The following is an 18,889-nucleotide window of genomic DNA, read 5'->3' as shown; positions in this document are numbered from 1 at the left end:
TTTACTCAGATGGCATAATTTGGTCTGCCATTATTCAGTGTAGATTGACTTTACTGATGGTGTATAGGTCTGCCATTATTCAGTGTAGATTGACTTTACTGATGGCATATAGGTCTGCCATTATTCAGTGTAGATTGACATTACTGATGGCATATAGGTCTGCCATTATTCAGTGTAGATTGACTTTACTGATGGCATATAGGTCTGCCATTATTTAGTGTAGATTGACATTACTGATGGCATATAGGTCTGCCATTATTCAGTGTAGATTGACTTTACTGATGGCATATAGGTCTGCCATTATTCAGTGTAGATTGACTTTACTGATGGTGTTTAGGTCTGTCATTATTCAGTGTAGATTGACTTTATTGTATATGTCGCCATACAGGAACTGTGACAGTTATTACAAAAAATTGTTTGATACTTTATACTTTATTGTCACTTTGCGACAACAGTGTGGTTAATTAGAAACTATATAAAAGTTCTAGGAAAGAAAACTTTTATCAAGAATTGACAGAAATGTTAGCTAATAGAGGCTTATGCATGTCAACAGTTTTCATTACGTCATTGGAATAAAGGACAGAATCCTAATTTTCAGATTGTGTACAGATATAATACTATGTTTAATTTATTCTTAACCTTAATTCTAGGATTCAGCTCTAGATTATCTTATTCCCTGCATAATATACTAAGATGCATCTTAAATTGATTATCCTCAGACTGAAATAAAAGTTGCTGTTGGACAGGTCTGGTGTAACAATATATCCCTAGATAATGATCACCATGTCAAAATGATTTGACATTACTGTCATTTGACTTAGAGAGATCAAAGTATAGATCATGTATAGATGATTTCACTGGATAAAATTCAAGGTTGTTACAGAAGTAAATAGTCCTTAAAAAAATCATTGCTGGCCCTTTAGTAACATTAAATTTATTCTGGCTTTGACAAAGACCTTTAAATGTCTGTAATTCCTGTCTGTGGCTTTAACTTTGATTTTAAAAAAATGTATTAAAACTCATTTTCAGACTGAATAATAATTATTTTGTTACGATATGATAGATTACAGATGCAGTTAAAAGAAGCAGATTCATAATATATGCATCTATCAATGCATCAATAATTGTAGTCAGTGACGTCTTTACTGAACATGTAAATGTAAACAAAAAACAGTGTAGATTCATTTTCAGCACACTGAAAGATGGACAAGTTTCATGAAGATATTTAGCAATGTAATGTTTATAGCCTAAGAGCCAATGCCATAATTTAATCAAATTTTTGTCGAAATCTAAAACTTACACCACTTTGCTGAACTGTACAATTTATTTAGAAGACCAGGCTGCAACTGTGCTTATTTAAAGATACAATCAAAAGATACATTGACTGTCAGCTTCAACTTTCTGTTGTCTTTCCTGGTTTTTCAGTGAAAGTTATTATCTAAAGGCCCCCTTTTTAATACACTTTTACTGTACTCAACAAAAGCTAGAAAAGTTTTGCAATTTGTAATTGAGTTGAAAATCAATAAAAGCAATTTCAAAGAATTGATTTGTTTCTCAGAAGAGTTTTCATTATTACCATTAAAACAAGCATCTAATTCTTTTCCAAAATGAGATTATCACAACAACAAAAAATCCTCCACAAAACCTTAAGCTGAAAACATTTTGTCATAACAGATTCTGTTACCTGTTTTTGCAGAAACGGCAATGTTACCATGACAATTTCCAAACAGTTTGAAACTTGCACATGTGTCTAAAACTAAAGAAACTACAAAGAATAATTTTTGCAAAATTATTTTCATCAATTTAATGAAGAATAATTTGATATTTTAAAGTACTTCAATATGTACATGTTACCAAATAGTGCAATGTTTCTATAAGCATCTTGTGTTACCATCAGTATATCATGTAAGTTTATATTTTTCTTTGGAAGGAAAGAAGCATCAAGATGTCATGAGTAATTTTGCTTAGGAGAAAAATTGAAGAAAGTAGCATCAAGATGTCATGAGTAATTTTGCTTAGGAGAAAAATTGAAGAAAGTAGCATCAAGATGTCATGAGTAATTTTGCTTAGGAGAAAAATTGAAGAAAGTAGCATCAAGATGGGCTTATGAGAAACATGCAAGAAAGTGGCATCAAGGTGTAGAGTTACTTTGTGTGGGAGAAATATGGAAGAAAGTTAGCATTTAGGTGTGAAATATTGAAGAAATGTAGCATGAAGATGTTGTGAGCCACTTTGTTTGGGAGAAATGTGGACGGAAGTGGCTTCAAGATGTGGTGAGCTACTTTGTTTGGGAGAAATGTGGACGGAAGTAGCGTCAAGATGTTGTGAGCTACTTTGTTTGGGAGAAATATGGAAGAAAGTGGCAGCAAGATGTGGTGAGCTACTTTGTTTGGGAGAAATGTGGAAGAAAGTGGCAGCAAGATGTGGTGAGCTACTTTGTTTGGGAGAAATATGGATGTAAGTAGTGTCAAGATGTGGTGAGCTACTTTGTTTGGGAGAAATGTGGAAGAAAGTTGCAGCAAGATGTGGTGAGCTACTTTGTTTGGGAGAAATATGGATGTAAGTAGTGTCAAGATGTGGTGAGCTACATTGTTTGGGAGAAATGTGGAAGATAGAAGTGTCAAGATGTGGTGAGCTACTTTGTTTGGGAGAAATGTTGAAGAAAGTGGCGTCAAGATGTGGTGAGCTAGTTTGTTTGGGAGAAATATTGAAGAAAGTTACATTAAAATGTGGTGACCTTCTTTGTTTGGAAGAAATGTTGAAGAAAGTAGCATTAAGATGTGGTGAGCTACTTTGTTTGGAAGAAATGTGGAAGGAAGTAGTGCCAAGATGTGGTGAGCTACTTCGTTTGGGAGAAATGTGAAAGAAAGTAGCATCAAGATGTGGTGAGCTACTTTGTTTGGAAGAAATATTAAAGAAAGTAGCGTTAAGATGTGGTGAGCTACTTTGTTTGGAAGAAATATTGAAGAAAGTAGCATTAAGATGTAGTGAACTACTTTGTTTAGGAGAAATGTGGAAGAAAGTAGCATCTAGATGTGGTGAGTTACCTTGTTTGGGAGAAAATAAGGAAGAAGGTAGTGTCAAGATGTGGTGAGCTTCTTTGTTTGGGAGAAATAAGGAAGAAAGTAGCATTAAGATGTGGTGAGCTACTTTGTTTGGGAGAAATGTGGAAGAAAGTGGCATCTAGATGTGGTGAGCTACTTTGTTTGGGAGAAATGTTGAAGAAAGTAGCATCAAGATGTGTTGAGCTACTTTGTTTTGGAGAAAATAAGGAAGAAGGTAGTGTCAAGATGTGGTGAGCTACTTTGTTTGGGAGAAATGTGGAAGTAAGTAGCACCAAGAAGAGGTGAGCTACTTTGTTTGGGAGAAATGTGGAAGAAAGTAGCATCAGGATGTGCATGGTGCCTCATTTATTTGGTTTGGGAGAAATATTGAAGAAAGCAGCATCAAGATGACTAAACTTGCTAAACTTAACTAAAAATATTTTTCTTGTTAGAAATATAGACAAAATTTATGGATTGATATGTGGTGAGTTATTTTTCTAGGAAAACAATTGTGAGGAGAAATGTGTCTGAAGGGCGTTTTTTATATTTCAGAACCTATCATTATAGGTCTTCAAGAGGTTTTTACCATCTGTCATTATTCTACTCCATTACTGGTCAGGTTATATTCTCTCTGTTAATCAATTTTGATCATTCTGCCAGAGTTGCTGTAAAACAAGTAAAAAAATACGGCCCTATTTTTTGAGGAAAAGGTTGACATATTAGTGTTAATGCAGTTTAAGAGGATTTCCCTGAACAGCGAAAAAAAATTAATGAAAATTAATAGTCTTGCTTGGTAGCTTGTAGGATAAATTAACTTTTGTGGGGAAGAAAAGTGAAAATCACGAAATTCTCCTACTTCTGTTTTCTGGTATATTGACAGCCATTGCCTTTAATCCTCTAGGGACGTAGTATCAATTAAGGATATATTTGATATATTCTATACCAATATATGTAGACTCATAAAAAAAGTATATAAATGTTACTGATCTGCTGGAACATAATTCTTGGTTTATATTTATTGTAATTGATTTTTTTCCTCCATATTTCTATCAGTTCTCGAGGGTGCCCTCTAATCAGCGTTATTCATCACTCCCTCAACCAATTCACAGTCTGGCTTCAATGAAATCATATTAAGATTATTGAATTCATAACTTATACTTTGCTAAATGAGTCCGATATGATGTTGTAAATTTGGTCATACTTTTTGCTTTTTCAGATGAAACTTCAGAGAAAACCGATATGGTTTATTGTATGACTTGATATGTGAAAGCATTATTTTGAGTAACTGGATTATTGTAATTTCTCCAAGCTTTTTGGTCAAAAGAGAATACTGAAAATTGTTTTGCATGTCTAAAAGGTCGGTTTTGTTATGGTTCGTAATATTATTTTAAATGCTCTTTACATGTACTTGAAATTTGCTAGTAAATATTAATAAGGGAGGTAAACATATTTTAAGTAGCATGATTTGACATTCTTAACATTATTTTAAATATATATATATTTCACAATTTTTTCTCTATACTTGTACAGTCCTCCATATTAAAGAGATTTTCCTGGCTCATAGACTTATATTACTCACTCACAGTCTCCTGAAACGAATGGCATTAAATGTTGTTCTTGCTGAGTTAATGGATACAATATACTTTAAGCTATGTGAATATTCTAATACGTAAAGATTTTGTTGTATTTTTGTATGTGTGTGAAAAAAAAATATAGAAGTAACGTGATACATCAAATGTGAAGGTCTTTTGCGAGAATAAAAAGCCTTCCAAAGAAGTTTGTGATCTTTAAGAAAAAATGAAGTAATTGTTTGTATTGTATTTCTTGAAGAAGGATGGAAAAAACGAGCAATTAAGAGTTTAGTTGCTTGTAGCAAAAATATAAAATAATTACCACAAATCATACGGGCGCCGTCATGACATTTTGTACCTTCGAACAAGTTTTTCAAACACCGGTTAAAAGTCCGCGAAATTGTTCGCAGTTTATGACGGCTTTTCAAGTACCTTGTTGTCGCTAGATCATGATTTTCCGTGTTTTGTAGGCGAATTTAGACACCATGTCTGAGAAGAATGATTTTCAGGTATTTTTGTATCTTTTTATGATTTAAAAAACAAAAAATACAAAGATTTAAAGTGCAAAACTAGATTTTTAATTTTTTTTTAAGATGTTGCGTCTGCTGTCAAATTTGACAGATGATTTGAGCGCTTCAGTTAAAAAATGAGTTTATTTATGGTGAAATCATGTTTTTATTCGTCAACTTGCATCCTGCATGTAATATATAGGACAAAGTATTTAGCAGTTTAAGTTTAAGATGCAAATTTTATCGAATAATCCCGATTTTCAGTGGTTTTACTTCATAGCAACAGTATATACAAAGGAATTGCCTCCCTTCATAACATAGTTACACCAAGAGTAATCGTTCATGTTATCGATCGATTTACTGTACCATTGAATTATAATTATACAATTAATACTAATGTCTCTGTGGCGCAGTCAGGAGAGTGAAGGACTGACGACTTAGAGGACCGAAGTTCGAAACCTCGTACCTCCTTTTTTTTTTCTTTTTTAAATTTTCTTTATGGTATGCATAGAGTAAATAAATTGTACATGTAACAGTGCTTCATAGATATTTTGTAAGAAGGGAAGAAATATTTTTTAAGGAATAGATATATTACCTCATTTACTATCTTACCTGAGTTATTTTAACTGGATAACTGGGACAACATATAATATCATTTTATATTTTATTCTAGATTATATCGATTATAACTATCATCGGTCATACAATTTTATCAAAAGATTATTATTATTATTTTTTACTTTATTTTAACGCAGGAATTAGATGAGTTATATGAGGAATTTGGTATTGTTAATGAGACAGTCGAGGAGGGGCCACATGCACATGTAACAGAGGACAAGTTAAATGATGATTGGGGAGACGATGATGACGACCAACATGCAGAGTCAATCATAGGGCGTGTCCATGAGTTTGTCTACAGTGCTGCAGAGAACATGCCGGAAGGATCAGATGGGGAGAGGGGCGAGGGCGGTTTAGAATCAGAGTTGGACGATAATGATGTCACAAGTGTACAATGTAAGTGTAAAACCAATTGTTTGACGCAGTTTGATGCTGAACACATTAAGGGCATATTTTGTCTCTCAGGGAAATGGAGAAAGACCAAAAGGAGATGTTTGTTATGGGAAGTCTGTTGAAAATAGGTGCACAGGAATTATAGTTTGATACATGTGATACCAAATTTGCTATCAACAACTTAACATTTATTATGATAATATTTTTGTTAACTAGCATTACATGTTTATAGATATTTTATTGTAAGGTTAATAATTATAGAGTTGGAGTGATTTGTTTATATTTTTGTTTATTTACACAAACTATGTAGGATGCACAGAGAGAGCGACAGGTTTATAGAAAGACAATAGAAGAGGCTCGTGAGGAAATGAGGCACACATCAGTCACAGTCAATCGACCTGCCCAGCCATGCACTAGTGATTTATCAAAAGTGCACTATACTTTCGACTATTCTCAAAATGTGACTATACCACACCATAGTCAACAAATGGGCCCTTTGTATTTTGTTACTGGCAGGAAAATACAAATTTTTGGCGTCCGTGTTGATTCTGTGTCACAACAATATAATTACCTTATAGACGAGGATGAATCAATTGGTATGTTAAGAATAAATAAATAAATAAATAAATTAATAAATAAATAAATAATAATAAATATAATTAAATAAATAAGTAAATAAATAGATAGATAAATAAATAAATAAATAAGTAAATAAATTTAGCTTTTTTTCTATCATTGTCTATAATAGAGATATTTTGCTTTTCAGTATTGTAAAATATTAATTTCATATAAACATATAATAAATAAAATGTCATTTTAAATGTGTGTTGTCGAAATATGAAATATACTTAGAATTAATGTAAATTAACAGGTGCTGATGGTACAGGAACTCACGGGCCAAACTCAGTTATAAGTATGCTACATCATTGCCTCGAAAACCAGGGATTTGGAGAGAAAGCTTGCGTCATGCACGCCGACAACTGTGGTTGTGAGTATTTTTCCGTATTTGTGTTTTTAATTAAATAATAGTATAGCATTGAACATTCCGTTTTATATTCAAAATGCTACATTTTACAAAGCATAATTTTTAATTTATAAGTTTTAGTTCAAATGGTGAAATAAAAATATATTTTTATTACAGCGCAGAATAAAAATCGCTTTATGTTAGCGTATCTGGCATGGCGAATTCATATGGGGCTCCATGATGAGATAACACTCCTGATGGGAATTCCTGGTCATACAAAGTAATTTATATTTTTAAGTTTTATTTTATTTTATACTCGTATAATGCGAACTTATGTATTTTAGTTTATGACAGTCCTCTACAATAATTCTGGTCGGCACAAAACGAGCATTTGCTATTTTTTATGTGTTTAAATATGTATGTGCTTGCACACCAGCGGGCATGTTTTAGACAATCTGGCCATTAGATTAAAATTAAACACTGTCGAACAAATCGATTATTCCAGAACAAATCTACTTGCAATCATTATGTTCCTATATAAATAAAAATAAAATCAACATAAACTATAAATAAGCAATTTTTGATATAGTTTTTTATTCGATTTCAGGTGTCTTGTGGATGGAGGATTTGGACATATCAAGAAGCTGTATAGGCGCAACGGACTGCGACAGTATTTCGCAGGTGGCATCTGTCGTGAGAAAGTCTGCTATAAGCAATTTTCCCCGTGCTCTTCCGCAAGGAGGATGGATTGTCAGAATTGGACTTGGTATTCTATTACAAATATTTGAATTTCTAAAATTTACACCCATTTAAATAAGTTTGTACAATAAAACAGCAAAAAAAATTAATAGATAGCTTAATTCGGCCTCGGCATAAATGCTGGCATATTACTTGTACGTGTATTAATACCTGCTTGTCATTGTAAAATATCAAGTAATTTATGACTGACATATTATTAACTACGTAATACATATATTACAGGTATGACTGGAAGACATTTCTGCCGCGTTTTTTTTTTACCATTACGGGTATACAGCGCTATCACGCTTTCCGTATTACGAAGGATGCTATATACGTGAAAGAACGCTCAACTGACGTAGAGCAGCGGGTCACAATCCTGAAGAGAAATGCTTCAGTACCAGCAGATATTCTCCCTGCAGTTTTGCTACCGGGTGGACTTTCCCGCGCAAGGCAGCAATATCTGTACAAGAATGTACGACCTTTTGTACGTCAGGCGTACCGTGATGTGACGTGCCCACCGTTACGGGAAGAATGACAATTTAGATTTGAATGTACAAATGTATACATGCATTATCTTTGACTGTGTGTTTAGTCCTTATATGTGTTATCAATAAACTAGATATTATTTGAAATAAGAATGATGTATATATTGCAAATTTTAAAATTTCGTTAGTAATAAATTAACCAATATACTGGGCACATTAGTGCTGATCCGTTTATGTGATTTCTTCTGTTATCTTTTAATATTTATGAATTTGAAGTTTGTAACTTCATAGGACTGTAAAATAAATTCACGTGGAGTTACTGTCTTTATTGATTCTTACAAAATCCATTCTTAAAACAAAGCAATTCAGCAATAAACAACGACGTTCTTAAAAACGTTCAACGTTTAAACAAACGTCGTCGTCGTCGTCGAAGCAACACATTGGTCTATGTACATAAAAATATATATCTTTGATATTTTTCAAGATTTTTTCGTCAAATAAAAAGTAAAATCATCTGTAATAATTGGTTTCTATGAAAATTATGAAACCAAAAAATCGAAGAAAATTGCCCGAAGGGTCATTTTGTCGTGACGGCGCTCATACCATGTGTCAGTTAATTGCATAATTCCATAACCCAACAACAATAAATGTGGGTGAGGCTTGACTGGAAATCATTTCCCTTTGTTGATTTGGTCAGTTCAGCTGTCATTTGGTTAGTCGGTCTCCAAATTTTTTATCGGCATTATGAGCTCTATATCCTTAGAAGGATTCTCTTCAAATTTCACTCAGATGTCCCTCATAGAACCAATGCAACCCTTAGTGTGCCAGATCAGTTGAAGGTCATATGCCAGACAATTTTGTGTTTGCTGTATGATAAATTTATGGAGAATTTCCTGGGCTCTTATATTCATGCACAGTACCCACGCTAAATTAACAGTAGCTCCACTGTGGATCCAGTAAAAAATATTGTGTCATATAGATAGTCCGGTTATTCGTCGCTCCTGTGACAGCACTAAGGTTTCTCCAAAGATTATTTTCTGAGAGCAGTTAAGTGCAAAACTTGGCATGTCAGGTAAAAAACAATTCTCTGAACAAGAACTTTACTTGATTTTTTTAATAAACTCTTATCAAAAAAAGAAGCCTTTTTCTCGATAAGTGCAATATTAGGTTTACATTGTATGCATACACAATTGTTCTGATTTAAATTAATTGCAATTCACCTATGTTTTATGACTGATTTGTCCATAAGAGTTATCTGAAAGACAAATGAATGCATTCGCACAAATTAAATGCATTTTTTTTCTGAAGACAATAGTTATTTTTTTATTTAAGACTTCAATGGCCATTAAATTTTCTAAGACTACTAGTAATTTTAAATACATACACTGTAATTCAATATATTATATATGTAATAAACAATATTTAAGTGACAATATAATTATATAATAGGCTACAATTAATACATTATAGGCTGCAATACTCAGGCAGCAATACAAAGTTACATCGCAAAGGCTATGCTATGTAGGCTGCAATACATAGGCTTCATTGACTACGATACATAGGCTACAATACAAAGGTTACAATATAAAGGCTACATTATATAATACATTGGCTTCAAGACATAAGCTACAATACATTGCTGCAATACATAGGCTACAATACATATAGACTGCAATACATAGGCTGCAGTACAAAGGGTACAATACAAAGGCTGTAATACAGTTAGGCTGCAATTATGCTGCAATACATAGGCTACAATACATATAGACTGCAATATATAGGCTGCAGTAAAAAGGGTATAATACAAAGGCTGCAATACATAGACTGCAATTATGCTGCAATACATAGGCTACAATACATAAAGACTGCAATATATAGGCTGCAGTACAAAGGATACAATACAAAGGCTGCAATACATAGGCTACAATACATAAAGACAGTACAAAGGATACAATACAAAGGCTGCAATACATAGGCTGCAGTAAAAAGGGTATAATACAAAGGCTGCAACACATAGACTGCAATTATGCTGCAATACATAGGCTACAATACATAAAGACTGCAATATATAGGCTGCAGTACAAAGGGTACAATACAAAGGCTGCAATACATAAGCTGCAATTATGATGCAATACATAGACTACAATACATATAGACTGCAATATATAGGCTGCAGTACAAAGGGTACAATACAAAGGCTGCAATACATAAGCTGCAATTATGATGCAATACATAGGCTACAATACATATAGACTGCAATACATAGGCTGCAGTACAAAGGGTACAATACAAAGGCTGCAATACATAAGCTGCAATTATGCTACAATACATAGGCTACAATACATATAGACTGCAATATATAGGCTGCAGTACAAAGGGTACAATACAAAGGCTGCAATACATAAGCTGCAATTATGATGCAATACATAGACTACAATACATATAGACTGCAATACATAGGCTGCAGTACAAAAGTACTATACAAAGGCTGCAATACATAGGCTGCAATTATGCTACAATACATAGGCTACAATGCATAGGCTACAATACATAGGCTACTTAATTGATAGTAATATTAATGACAAAGAACTGAAAAGGCATTGAACTGATAGAAATAGGTAGCAAAGAAACTATACACTTTACTCATAATTTTCATAGAAAAATTACAAGAAAAATATCACACCTACATTCAAATTGTGTGAAGGTGAATGGCCAGAAGTTGTTCATATGTTCAAATCACATGTTAGCATTAATGTTGTACTTTGAAAGTCTTTGGTTCATTTTGTCATGAAGACAATTTATTAAGAAATAGTGACCTTGTTTTTAGGAGTTTCTTTAAAATATCTGAGTAAGTATTATGTTACAGGTGCATGACCTATGGCACTTTAAGCTCACTTTAAAATATCATGTCATTATGTTTACATGATGTACTGCTTCCAGTCACATTGACTCATATGACTATGACCAAAAAACATACAAACAAACAAACAAACAAACAAACAAAACAGTTGTTCTGACATTGTACTAAAGGATGGTATCTGTGTCAGAGTAGGTCATTTATGTCACATCAATCACATGTCCGTCACTGTGATTGGTAGATTCAGATTGGGCCTAATTTTTATGACTCAGAGCTATTCTGTAATCTAGTCTACAGAAAGCCAGTTGTACTCAAATGCCTGATCAAGCTTGAAGTAATGCTACACAGGCAAATAATTTCCACACCCGTAAAGCTAGAAATTACAAGTCACCAAATGACCTTGACTTAACAGGTATGTAAGTTCCCCCACCAGTAAAGCTAGAAATTACAAGTCACCAAATGACCTTGACTTAACAGGTATGTAAGTTCCCCCGCCAGTAAAGCTAGAAATTACAAGTCACCAAATGACCTTGACTTAACAGGTATGTAAGTTCCCCGCCAGTAAAGCTAGAAATTACAAGTCACCAAATGACCTTGACTTAACAGGTATGTAAGTTCCCCCGCCAGTAAAGCTAGAAATTACAAGTCACCAAATGACCTTGACTTAACAGGTATGTAAGTTCCCCCGCCAGTAAAGCTAGAAATTACAAGTCACCAAATGACCTTGACTTAACAGGTATGTAAGTTCCCCCGCCAGTAAAGCTAGAAATTACAAGTCACCAAATGACCTTGACTTAACAGGTATGTAAGTTCCCCCGCCAGTAAAGCTAGAAATTACAAGTCACCAAATGACCTTGACTTAACAGGTATGTAAGTTCCCCCGCCAGTTAATAAAGCTAGAAATTACAAGTCACCAAATGACCTTGACTTAACAGGTATGTAAGTTCCCCCGCCAGTAAAGCTAGAAATTACTAGTCACAAATGACCTTGACTTAACAGGTATGTAAGTTCCCCCACCAGTAAAGCTAGAAATTACTAGTCACCAAATGACCTTGACTTAACAGGTATGTAAGTTCCCCGCCAGTAAAGCTAGAAATTACAAGTCACCAAATGACCTTGACTTAACAGGTATGTAAGTTCCCCCGCCAGTAAAGCTAGAAATTACAAGTCACCAAATGACCTTGACTTAACAGGTATGTAAGTTCCCCCGCCAGTAAAGCTAGAAATTACAAGTCACCAAATGACCTTGACTTAACAGGTATGTAAGTTCCCCCGCCAGTAAAGCTAGAAATTACTAGTCACCAAATGACCTTGACTTAACAGGTATGTAAGTTCCCCCGCCAGTAAAGCTAGAAATTACAAGTCACCAAATGACCTTGACTTAACAGGTATGTAAGTTCCCCCACCAGTAAAGCTAGAAATTACTAGTCACCAAATGACCTTGACTTAACAGGTATGTAAGTTCCCCCGCCAGTAAAGCTAGAAATTACAAGTCACCAAATGACCTTGACTTAACAGGTATGTAAGTTCCCCGCCAGTAAAGCTAGAAATTACAAGTCACCAAATGACCTTGACTTAACAGGTATGTAAGTTCCCCCGCCAGTAAAGCTAGAAATTACTAGTCACCAAATGACCTTGACTTTACAGGTACGTTATTTCCCCTGCCAGTATAGCTAGAAATTGCATTTAAGTCACCACTTGACCTTGACCGTGTTGGCGTGCCTTAAAACGTTACAAAATAAAAAGCAAAAACATTACAACATTATTAAAACTGTCATTGTTTATGTCAATTCCTTTCATAATAATATGCCAATTGCAGTGATAGAAAAAAGAAAGTGTTTTTTTCATAAATAAGAATTCATCAGTTGTACTTATTTCTTGAAAGGCTACAATCATGATGGTCGAAATTATACAATGTGTTTATGAACTCTTAAAAAACAATACTATATCATGCCTGTGATGAATCACATATCTTCACTGAAAGTTAACATTTAAATTATTCATTACTATTACGACAACTAAACTGCCTTTTTTTCCAGTTTTTCTAGTCAAATTTCCAATAATGGCCACCTTCGTTAAAACCGATGCCTTTTAACAATGTTTACTTTGCTTTTATTCGGTTAAAAAAAGGAAGGAAGCCTCTTAATTGATACATCAATTGAATGGAGGAGCTAGAAAATGAGTATAGAAATTCTATAGATATATTTAGAATTGCTGCAGAGTCCACTGTGAACTGAGATTCATGGGGAAACTATTGATATGGAACTATTGATCCCATTCCCATAGACGGCTTGTATCATTGTGAATCAATACAATATTTAAGCCAGTACGACATTGAAGTAAATTGGTGTATAGTTTTCCTTTCAGTTTATGTTTAATGATCCAGATTTGAATTATATTGATACAGAGGATTTGTTTTTTTGCTGATTATATGGTTGTGGCGGAGATAAAAGAGGTATTTTAAGAAATTATTATGGTTATCATTATTCATCCAGCCTTTTTATGCAGTTTCTCATTTTGGGTTTCATAGTTATGGGCTTGTTTGTAATTGTTTTCTTGTTTATAAAATGTTGTTTTGCTATTTTGGCATTGGTCATGCAAGCTATGGAAGAGTTAAATTGGAAGTGTGCTTGTCAAGCAGTTGTAGGACTGAAGAATTGATAAATTTAGTTCATTAAAATGATTTTTATAAGCAACAAAATATTGTATTTTTGTCATAATGACACTGGTCATGACATCAGGTGACTTTATTTGCAGCTTCATTTAAGGAGCAAAATGTTTCACATGTTTCACAGACTAAAGCTGCGGTCTCACTTAGAAAAGCCCCGGTTGACCCAGGCAGAGCCCCGGTCGATCCAGACAGAGCCCAGGACGATCCAGGCAGAGCCCCGGTAGAACCCAGGTAGATTGAAAACGCCCAAAAATGATATCATTGATACATAATTTTTATTTAATATAATATCTATTGTTCCAGAATAGTAATTCATGATGATTTTCTGAAAAATCCTTATGCCATTCTGGATAGAAGGGAAATGGGAAGGGTTTTTATACAAACAAGTGCAATCATCGCAAATTGTCGTTATTCTTTTGAAATGATCCGTGCTTTGCCGGGGCTTTACCGGATCAACAGTAGCTCTACCTTTATCCTCCGGGGCTCTGCTTGTAGTTACCGGGGCTCTGTCGGCATATACCGGGGCTCTACCGTAGCTCTACCGGCTAATTATCTCATACCCTGGATCATTCCCGTTTTGTGCCGGCAGAGCTACGATGCTTCCCCGTATAACCTTGGTCGTTCCCGACAGAGCTAAGGATGAAGCCAGCAAAGCTATACCTTCCCGGATCATCCCGGACCACCCCAGTGATATTAAATATTTTATTCCATCCGTGGTCGAATGCTGGATGTTCCCGGTTCATCCCGGATGTTGCGGGCAGAGTTACGTATGTACTCCGGTTGTTCCCGTCGTACCCCGGTCGTTCCCGGATCACCTCGGACGTCTACCGGGCTCTGCCGGGATGTAAGTGAGACTGTATCTTTATATTTTGATTAAATTTTTGACTCCAGGGACAAAATTAGTGAAGATTATTTTATATTGGCTTGAATCAATTACTCCTGACACAACAATGAGGTTTGGATTTAGTCAGGGGCTTTCGTTTTTTCTCAAGTGTAGAAAAAATCAAGAAAGTGTAATGTAATGTTGATGGTTCTTCTCAACAGAAATGCAACTGAGCTTACTTGAAAGTCTTCTTATTATGACCTAATTACAATATCATGCATGGTGACTTAAATGAAACTAAAAGCGGGGTCAAAGTTCAATCCTTATCATAATTATGCAGGAATAGACCTGAAGAGTTTAGAAAAATCACAATAAGTACATGGACACTGCTGGCTTGCTCAAGGTGATCATTATTGTTGCCATCTTAAATGAAAATGTGACTTTCCTCTAATTTGCAAAAAAAATGCTGTCATATTTTATGAGAAAGAAGTTTCTTAAATGTGGTTGTTTTGAACAAGGAATGATTATTAAGCTGCCTGGGGACATGGCTGTTTTTCTTTTGACTTGTAAATTAAATCGTGTTTCTTTCATGACTTAAACATAAACCTGGATGCCATTTATAATGATCATTCTCTGACAGAGAAATATTGTAATAAGTACAAATAATTTTACCTGTATGGTTTGTAGCATTATTCTTAAACATTTAGCTGCCAAATTTGTTCAATGGAATTTAAATCAGCCTTGAATTTGAAATTATCAGAGTGCCATTGGAGATTTTGGGAATTTCAATAACATAATAGAAAGATACGTACCAACTGTGAGTTTTGAGTCTCGGGTCAGACTGCCAGAAACTGCAAAGGCTAATCGCTTCCAGTTCCGGCAGGGTAAAGGTTAAAATGTGGTCTGCTGTTTTCATTTTATGAGGGCATGTTCCATATAGCATAATTATTTATAATAACCCGGCCTGTATTATTATGATGTTCAACTTAATGTTTACTCTATGTCTGCATTAAATTTCGTTGATGATCTCATTATTAAAATTCATATTTTGTGGAAAACAAACAAATGTTAAATAAATATTGCATATTTTGTTTAATTAGATCAAAGATTTTTAACTGCACATTACAAATTATTAAGAATACATCAGTAAAAGAGTTGCTTCGAAAATACAGTGTTCCAAATATTTCGTTGTGCCTTTTTTCAGAAGCATTATTTTAATTAATAATTGGAAAATATACATTAGTTATATAATATACACCTCTGCGTTTATTCTGCATTCAATAATTGAAAAGCGAAATATTGTGGAATTAATAAATGTTAATTTGCTGGCAACCAGGTGCTTTGAAAGTTGCCATAATATATTATGTGAAAGTAATATAACAGAGAAATGCTACTGCAAAATATTGACAATATTCTATCATAACTGGCACTTTAAATGTTTAGCGATAGCAATATGACAGTGTGTATTGATCAGTTAAACACCAATAAGGTGCAGAATTTATGGACGCCCAATAATTATGTATTTAATAATCTGCTCAGAATTCATCTCTAAGGAAGGCAAATTATGCCATGCTGATTGTCAGAGTTTATAGCAGAAGAATAATTATCATTCATTTCTTGAAGGAAAGTTTTAATGGTTATATGATGAGGGTATTTAATATGGAATTTGCCACCTGGGTGCTTCTAAATGTGCTGAAAATTCATAATTTGTCAACTCTTCTGAGCTTTTATAATATTTAGTCATTTAACTTTATATATAAATATATCTTTTTTTAGTCATCTTCTACGTAATACTGACTTGTGATATAGATGAGGTCCTCTAAACCACTCATGCTTCGAATAAAAAATGTATACATTGTATGAAGTTGGCATTGTACTTGTTGAGAAAATAGGATCATGAGTACAGTGGCCCTGAGACTGCTCCGAGGAACCTTACTATTGGAATCTATTCGCCCTATTGGAGGCTTGATTGTGGTTACGTTTTAGGGGTTGTGTTCATTGAACGCTGCCTGTTTCCTTGTTGATCTTGTATATCATATTTTGTGATTGTCTTTACCTCTGAGGACACTTAAGCTGGTCTATAAATTAATTGTCAGGCAGAAAAATCTTGCTACATTGTCACACAGTAATATACTTATTTTGAATTTAGAAGAACAATCAGTTGATTTTAGTGCTTAATGTATTTTAAATTCGGGGATCAAAAAATATTTTCACGCCCCCTCATCACCTTGCAGGCTTGACAAATTCTAGAAGCAAGTTTCATTTTTTTACTAGTTCAGCTCCTGAATGTCTCTCAAATTTTATTTGTAAATGTAACCAGCAGAGTCATTAGCGAAATTTTCAATCTCTGCCAATTCCAAGTTGAGTTTTTTCTGCCTGTTTAAAGTAGGAACTGGAAACTTCCTGTCACAAAACTGTCAACTTTGTCAAATTTTTAATGGCTTCTTTACAAGAACAATATTAGACGGACTATACCACTTGGAAATAAAAATCCTACATTTTTATTTTTGTGTGAAGAAGAACATACTGTAGGTGTTGGTGGTGAAATGGTGTTTACCGTCTGTCAAGTTTTTAGTGAAAACTTGTTTATTCTCTCTCTGGATGATTAAAAAGAATTCTCTCAAATTAAAAGAAAATAACACAGAATAAAGAACGAATTAAGTCTTGGAAAATGGAGATAATATGGTAAAAGACAATTGTTTTCTGTAATAGAATGAGCAATCAATTGATTTTGTTATTGATCTGGTATTGTTAATGCTGTGAGGTATAGATTCTTGAAAGTAGAGAACACCCTATCACACTGATGTAAGTTTTTTATTGATCTGATATAGGAAACAATTGCTTGATAATTTGGACTTTAGTTTGACAACAGGAGGTAATTTACATATAAATTTCCGTTGCATAGTTTGAGGGAGCACTAAGATCAGAGTTATTCCAAAAAACAGCTGTCAGACTATTAATGTGATTATATGTCTTGAGTGTGAGAGTTATGCCAAATTTATACTAGTATTTTATTAAAGTGACATTATGTCCTGATAAACAGGTATAAATAGTGAGTGAACTAAGGTTAAAGCTAAAGTTAGTTTACATTTTGCTCTAATTCCTTTCAATGTAACAATTTGTACAATTTACTAAAATTTCACAAGAACAATGAATAATGTACATTGCCCCCAAGGAAACTTCTGTTATTATCCATTGGAATTTATACTTGTAATGTTCATTTAAGCCCAACTTGACAATAAGTAAGTGAACATACTGTCACTTTAAATACTTGGTTTTCTGAGAGTGTGTTTTACGGGAACCCAGCTGTGCTTTACTCATTGAGTGAAAAGTTTTCTGAGAGTGACTATAGAAAATTATATCCTTGACCTTTTATGATGATGACTTTTGCCATAGCAATATTTCTAAGTCTGTTTTTATGAATATCATGTTGCATAATTACAGCAACAACATTCTGTATTAGAATTAAATATCCATGTTGCATAGATAAAGACAGGGGACATAACTCATGAAATAGTTAATAAAGAGTTGCCGGCCTTGCATGTGGCAATTATATGACTACAGGAAGAGGAGAGAGCCATCTAGGGGCTTTGGTTTTAGGTAAAGATCATTAAAAATATTGAAAATTATTAAAGTCTTAAAATAGAATTAATTCACATTTTATTCTTATAATTTAGATTTCATTAGTTTAATTAAGCATATGCCTCATATTCAAAGGATTTTGTCTCTAATCTAAAGTCCGATAATAGGCAAGATTAAAAATTGTTCATTTGTTCTTAAACATTATAGAAGAGAATCTGTGGTGGAATTTTCTTTAAAGATGACTAAATATTCCTTCCAAATATTTGATTCAATGGAATGAAAGGTTTTATGTTCATCAAAGCTTTTTAGCTCACCTGTCACAAAGTGACAGGGTGAGCTTTTGTGATCGCTTTTCGTCCGGCGTCCGTCCGGCGTCCGTCCGTAAACTTTTACTTTAAATGAAATCTCCTCATAAACCACTAAGCCAATTTCATCCAAACTTCACAGGAATGTTCCTTTGGTGGTCACCTTTAAAAATTGTTCAAAGAATTTAATTCGGCAACCGAAAGAAAAAACTTTAAATATCTTCTTTTAAAAAACCATAAGAGCTAGAGCTTAGATATTTGGCATGAAACATCTTCTAGTGAGTGTCTACCAAGTTTGTTCAAATAAAAGCCCTGGGGTCAAAATT

The 18,889-nt window shown here is 33.9% G+C and overlaps 1 protein-coding gene across 3 annotated transcripts in view; it reads left to right on the top strand.

Annotated features, from left to right (window-relative positions):
• Window positions 1-18,889, top strand: part of LOC132741786 (protein stoned-B-like) — a 66,199-nt gene that overhangs the window by 24,759 nt on the left and 22,551 nt on the right. Inside the window, exon 1 of one of the 3 annotated variants that reach the window (XM_060730056.1) lies at window positions 13,490-13,637. The exons of the other annotated variants lie outside the window; for them this stretch is intronic. The gene's annotated coding sequence lies outside the window, so the exon portion shown is untranslated. Of the gene's footprint in view, window positions 1-13,489; window positions 13,638-18,889 lie in introns of those variants that run through there. 3 annotated transcript variants of the gene reach the window in all.

This window comes from Ruditapes philippinarum, unplaced genomic scaffold (genome assembly GCF_026571515.1).
Source record: "Ruditapes philippinarum isolate M1 unplaced genomic scaffold, ASM2657151v2 ctg267_1_1_1_1, whole genome shotgun sequence".
Taxonomy (NCBI): domain Eukaryota; kingdom Metazoa; phylum Mollusca; class Bivalvia; order Venerida; family Veneridae; genus Ruditapes; species Ruditapes philippinarum.
The sequence above is the reverse complement of the archived record's forward strand: the minus strand, read 5'-3'. Positions and strand labels throughout refer to the sequence as shown.